The sequence below is a fragment of the Mytilus edulis genome, chromosome 7, assembly GCF_963676685.1.
Source record: "Mytilus edulis chromosome 7, xbMytEdul2.2, whole genome shotgun sequence".
NCBI classification, from domain to species: domain Eukaryota; kingdom Metazoa; phylum Mollusca; class Bivalvia; order Mytilida; family Mytilidae; genus Mytilus; species Mytilus edulis.
Genome location: NC_092350.1, coordinates 4,536,738 through 4,543,552, shown reverse-complemented (window position 1 = coordinate 4,543,552; position 6,815 = coordinate 4,536,738).

The following is a 6,815-nucleotide window of genomic DNA, read 5'->3' as shown; positions in this document are numbered from 1 at the left end:
AAATTTCGCATTTCTTTTATCATGGACAATACAAGTATCAGAATAGCATACTTTCCTTCGAAAAATAATTCCATCATGCACACGAACTTACTTTTACTGTTTGGTCTGATTTTAGGGTTATTCATTTGACGTGGCTCGGTACTCTTGAATCCCGTCAATGTGTTGTTTGTATTAACTTTCATTTTTGCTGGTGTGCTTTTTACGTGTCTTTTTGTGTTTCTTCGGTGCATATGACGTGGCTCTGTACTTTTAAACATCCCGCCATTATTTAATTGTTCTATTATAATGCCGTTATGTTATTGTTCTATTATAATGCCATTATATTATAATTTGTTCTATTATAATTTTGAAAATACTTTGAACGACAAATTTATTTTATATCTCTATCTGTGTGACGTTTACATTCTGACGTCAAACACGCGATTCTACACCAGAGTTGATGTGAACCTAACTAGCCATTCAGTAACAGGACTTCAAATATTTCAATCCTTTATGGGTTGATTCAAGTTACAAAAATAAGTAAGCAATGAATACATATATGTGGTTGTTTAATTTGATATGTACTTTTGTTGTGCTACTTTGTTAAATATTTGTTTGTTTTTGTTCTGATTGAGATTGTGACACGGTGATGGTCGCTGTATCCCAATTTTACCTACTATGTCTATTTTGTTCACGCATCGTTGTAAATATAATTGAATTTGATGCGACTGTCATACAAATGAGAGTTTTAGCGCTATAAAACCAGGTTCAATTCAGCATTTTCTAAATTTGAAAATGCCTGAAACAGGTTAGAAATATGAGAGTTGTTGTCCATTTGTTTGACGGGTTTTATCATATGGTTTTGCCATTTAATAAGGGACTTTCTGGTTTTGAATTTTCATCGGAGTTCAGTAGTTTTGTGATTTTTACTTTTTATTCAAATGCACCCATCATATTCATGAAGATACTTCATATTTTCCCTTAGACTATAAGGACAATATTAACTTGACTCGACCACTAATCCCCAATGTTGGGTGCGTAGGACGGCATTGTTACGGATATAGTTTCTTAACGCCATTGAGAGAACCGCCATCCCATACATCTACAGATTAATGAACGATATGATATAAAAGTGTCAATACGATAGGTCTAGCACAAATAGCTCGAACAAAACATCTACCACAATCATTTATTACCCTGTTCGACAAAAATATGAAAAAATATCAGTTTGTTCTTGTTAGTATTCACACTGTTATACATTTAACAGCAATGCTTATTGTTAAACCGTTGTTGTACTTTAGAAAGACCTGCATAAATAGTGATTGGTTTAGTCAGTCTGAATTTGATCAAAACCAATTCATGTAGGTCGCATATTAGGAAATTCAGAGGTCACAATTTCATATAATATTTCGCAAGTGTCATAATTTTATAGAACAATAATGATAGGATCAAAAATGTAAAAATTATATAGATTAAAATAACTTAAGGGGACGGTTCGTTAGGATCACGCAAACAAAATATAATATAGCCTAGTTAAGAATGATTTATTATTTAATATCCCCTATTATATAGTTCCGAGTGTGATTTATTGCTGAGTCTTTATTCTTAAACGATTGTAATACACAATCTCTGTCAAGTACCTTTTTAGTACAGAAAACCAATGCAATAAATTGACAAAGTTTCACCTATATTTTCTACGGAAAAGAAGTTGCTTCAAGGAAGAACGTTGCTGCAATTGTCAACTTTCCTACAATATTTATCAACTCTCTGGCTTTTCCCGAGCACATCCATTATTTTGAATGGCTCTTGTCTTTTTAACTATTGTTTTTCTCTCACGGTTAAATACTCTTCTGATGAAAAACTATAAAAGTTCTGAGATAGATTTATCATACTGTGTAACGTATATTTCGTCTCACTGATAACCGTTAAACATGCCCTTATATGCTCATATGTGAGCCTCTTAAATACTTTTAATTTCCAATTATTTAAGTCCTGGTGATTTATTTGTTAAAAGTGTTTCTTGAACGATATTTAAATACAAAATCTTTAAACAAAAACTATTTTAGTTAAATGTTATATACAAGTGTTAAAGATACGCCATCAAATTCAATTTGTGACGACCGAATATAAACTTAAAATTCAAATGAAAGAATCACGAACTGTCATAGCCAATATGAAACTGATTCAAAGTTTTTAAATAAGGATTCTAAGCTAAACCAAATTAGTTTTGGATCTGTTTTTCATTAAAAGTATTTTGAAATAAAATCTAATAGAATACTGATAAGTGCAAAGAAACAGTTGTTGATTGATTGGTTGATGCTTTTTTACTTTTTTGCTAACCGTCCTGTTGCAAATATTGTATGCACCAAATAAGTCCAAATCAGGAGTCAAAGATATCAGACACAAAACCCCTGACCATCATACTTTATTTCCTCCTAAAGGAGATTGACAAAATGCATATAAATTATGTACAATTACAAAGTTTTGAAATTAGGTAATAGAATTAATGTCACTAACTATTTTGAATTCAAAAGTATTTACAGTCTACAGTATGTAAGATAGGACAATCCTTCGTTAAGGACGTCTAAGCAATGCTCTGGTGTTAAAAAGTCCAATAGAGCTTCGTGATTGCCAAGCAGAAAACAGGACACGTACTCGTCTGATTTTGAAAGCAGTGTGTATAAGAAATTGTCACTAGTCATTTCTGATAATCTTTTATATAGCAAGTGTCTTTGTGTTTGAAGTTCTGTGCACATTGTAATTTGATGGTAAAGTGTATCTTGAACAAAGTGTCCACACAAGTTGCAGTTTCCGCTAGTCGGGGGAGTAGACCAAAGTTTAGCTACATGTTTAGCGGTTCGAAGTCTGCCAGTATATTTTGCATATTGCCATATAAAATCATAGCCATTGTTCTCAGACAATCTTAGAAATCGTGTAAAATCGTTGTCACTACGCATTCGCTCTTCCTTTCGATGTTTCTCATGCTGGTTAATCGCACCATTGACAATGTTTTTCCACTGTAATTTGGTTGGGAAACAGCCGGTAAACATATAGCTATTCAAAAAATTCAAAAGTGAATATTTTGATAAAATGTTAGTTACATCTGGGATGAATCCATGTTGTTTCCTACTGGTATCTCCGAAATACTGAAAAAGTCTATAAATGAAAATTTGTTTGGTAAGTGATTGGGCCTTCATTTCACAAAGTTTATACAGGAACATCAATTTCCGTTTTTCTACTAGTATAGGTAGTCTCTCGAGGTTGGTCATAGATTCACACATATCTGACCGTGTTCGTTTCGGAAAGCCTTGAATATGTTTAACAATGAAATGTTGGAAAGTTTCAAGACACCTTGAGTCTTTTGGTTTTATCCCGTTCCATAGCTCACATCCGTAAAGTACCGCAGGTATAACAATTTTGTTGTAGAGGCCACATACAGTTAACGGATTTAACAAACAAGATCCAGTACCGGCTATAGCAAAATAAGCATTGCGACCCTTCCTACATGAATGCTGAATATCTGTGCTCGGTGATAAGTCAACCGTCCTTAATATTCCAAGATGCTTGGTCTCAGTTGAAATGTTAACACTTTTATCACCTAGATTGAATACAAGATCTAGTTCAGTTCTGTAGCCTAAGATAACAGATTTCAGAGGATTAAACTCAAATCTCCATTTAAGTGAATAATCGTACGCACAATTCAACATATTTTGGAGTCTTTGTGGCGAAGTACCAATGCAAACTACATCGTCAGCAAATGATGGATTACTTGTACGAATATTTGAAATATTTGCGGTTCCAACTAATTCTAATTCATTTAAAAGGTCATTAATGTACACCAAGTACAGGATGGTCGATAGTACACCGCCTTGTCTGACGCCCTGTCGGACTTTGAAGGGTACTGATACGTGTTCATTGACGTAAACGGCACTTGTTATATCACTATAGCAATCAGAAATCACTTGTAAAACTTTACTATTTATCCCAAGTTGGTACAATTTATAAATTAGGCCGCTATGCCACACCGTATCAAACGCACGGGAACTGTCCAAAAACGCAACATACAATTTGCATCCTAATTCTAAAAGGTAATATATAGTTTCTTGGAAGTTGAAGGAGGCAGTGATACAGCTAAGTCCATTAAGAAAACCTTGTTGTTGTAAATTTGGAAACAAATCATTTTGCAAAGAGGTTAATAGTCGCTTCTTTAATATAGTTTCGAACAGCTTATACATTATTGGCAATAGCGAAATAGGACGGTAGTTTTCGGGCGCTTGTTTAGACTTTCCATTACCTTTAAACAATGGAATCAATAAGCCATGCTTCCAACACAACGGAATACGACCGAATCTAATCACTGCATTAAAAATACGGAGAATGACTGTATGTAGTTTTTTACCGCTGTATCTCACATGTTCGTTTTGCAGCTTGTCATATCCTGGTGCCTTTCGTAGCTTGAGGTTTCTAACCACTGTTTTGATTTCGTACAAGGTTATTTCACCTCCTGGGAGGAGGCCATTACTTGTTGCACATGACTCGAGTGTGCGATCTACGAATTCAGTCACATGAACCTTGAAATCATTGTCAAATTTTGAGTTTTCAGTTGGTGTATAAACGTCTGCATAAAAGTCAGCAAAAGCATTTGAAATATCTTCTGGAGATTTACATTTTCGGTTGTGATGTAGTATTTCTGAAATTTGGTTGGTTTTACGGTTTTTCTGACGTGATATTAAGCGCCAAAAGAGTCTGACATCACACTCAGCTGCTTCGTCGATTTCACGGTAAGTATTGTCCATGTAGGCATTATAGGCAAAACGTTGACGATTCCGAAATTCGTTTTTCGCAGATTTGTATTCGACGTAAGAAGGAAAGTTCGCCCCTCGGGGTCTGCCTTGGTTAATCCATTTCCTACGAGCCAAACGTTCAGCTGTATGTGCTTGTTTAACTTCATCTGACCAATACGGCTTAGTTTTGGGATTAAAGCTTCCCGACGGTATTGTTTCGTTTGCACAGTCTTTCAATTTATCGGTAAGTTTGCAAGCTAGTGTATCTAAGTCGGACAAATTACATAACGGCAAGTCCAAGAGCTGATCTGCTATTTTATTGGTAAGTTCGTTGTATGCACCAAGACTGCTTTCCGATGCTTTGCGCCATGACGGCCAAACATTATTGCAACTGTTTGTTGAATTGCAAACATACGGTATGCTCAGTTTCAAGAAAACAGGTAGGTGATCCGAAGTAAGACTTAATGTTCCTTCGGGAATATTTTCACAGGAAATTACCTCACCAGCTAATTCCTCGCTAACCAAAAAGTAATCCAGTAAAGTTCGAGTTGGAATGTACGTAAATGATGAAGCATCTCTAAGCGTGCTTGCATTAACCGGGATAATGTTATTCCTTAACATGAAATCTGAAAATACGATTGATTTATTCACATTGGTTCGACCAAGGTCGGTTACTCTGCAACTAGTGTTGAAATCACCGGCTACAATTACGGGACCAAATTTTGAAAAGTTGCTGACATAATCTTCAACAATGTTCATTTCATATTTGTAATTCTGAATATTACTGTCTGCGGGTAAGTAGACCGAAAAAACAAATATAGAGTAGTTTTCGTTACACTGTATTTCAATTCCTAGTATTCTTTCGGACACGGGACAGTTAATTGGTTTTATGTTGAACTTCAATGTTTTCTTGTACATAATTGCAACACCACCTTTTCCACATTTACTGGTTTCAATATTAACACTTGTATCCGCTATACCTAAACTATGGTAATTATTATCTAATGTGTTAAGAAATTGCAGAGAGTGGTTAAATAACTTATGCTCCGATAATACGGCAATGTCACAATTCGTATACTTAAAGAGTTCAGATAAGCAGACTGATGATGACATGATACCACGTACATTCCAAGTCACTAGAGAAAGCATGATTATAGTTATTAAATATCCAGAATGTACATGAATGTAACTAAGAGCCATCTTGATAGTGGTGTGGCTCCGTTGAATTCTCGTTGTTAATGCGATCGTTCCATGCACGATTATTATACCAAGGTCGACAGATAATGTTGTTAGGCTAAAACTCACTGTTTTGGAGTAATTCTTTGGATTCCATCGTAACGTTTATTCTACCGGAGGTTCTTCCTTTGCGTGGTTTGAATAGTATGACGTGCGTAATATTAACACCCCGTTGTTTCGCATAGCTCAATAGGCCTTCCTTACTCGAGGAAGGATCTATGTTTGTAATGTAAAATCTGGACGTGCGTTTACGGCTGACACCGGTAAAGTTCTCATTTGCTGGTTTGGGATCATGATGACTACCATTGATACGTACGGGAATTTGAAAAGCGGGTTCTAATGGTTTGGCCAATTTAGTAACTACGCAGTCAGCTTTTTCGTTTATGCCTTCTAAAAGTTTGTCTCTATATGAATCGCATTTTATGTTCGTGTTCGTTGCTATTGCAATTTCCTTTCCGCAAGATGGCGTAATTAAATCAGCATTATTATCTGTTTCAATGATTTCTGTTGGGCGTTTACCGCAATGTTCTAGAAAATCTACAGAGTCGTAAGCGCCAGGTATTATAGGATCGGATTGTTGGGGGTCGATCTGATACATCATACGATCAATTTCGGTTGTAATCAATGAATCGATTGACACATTTGACACAGTGGATTTATTCGTATTAACGGGACACATAGGTCACCGTGTAGAACGCCACTTGCGGGGTGTCGGCTATGTTTGACATGGGGTGGCAATTTTGAAGCGACGAAAAAGTAAGAAGGTAAGTTCAAGCATCAAAATTTCTTATTTCTAGAACTCTCAGTACCATATAA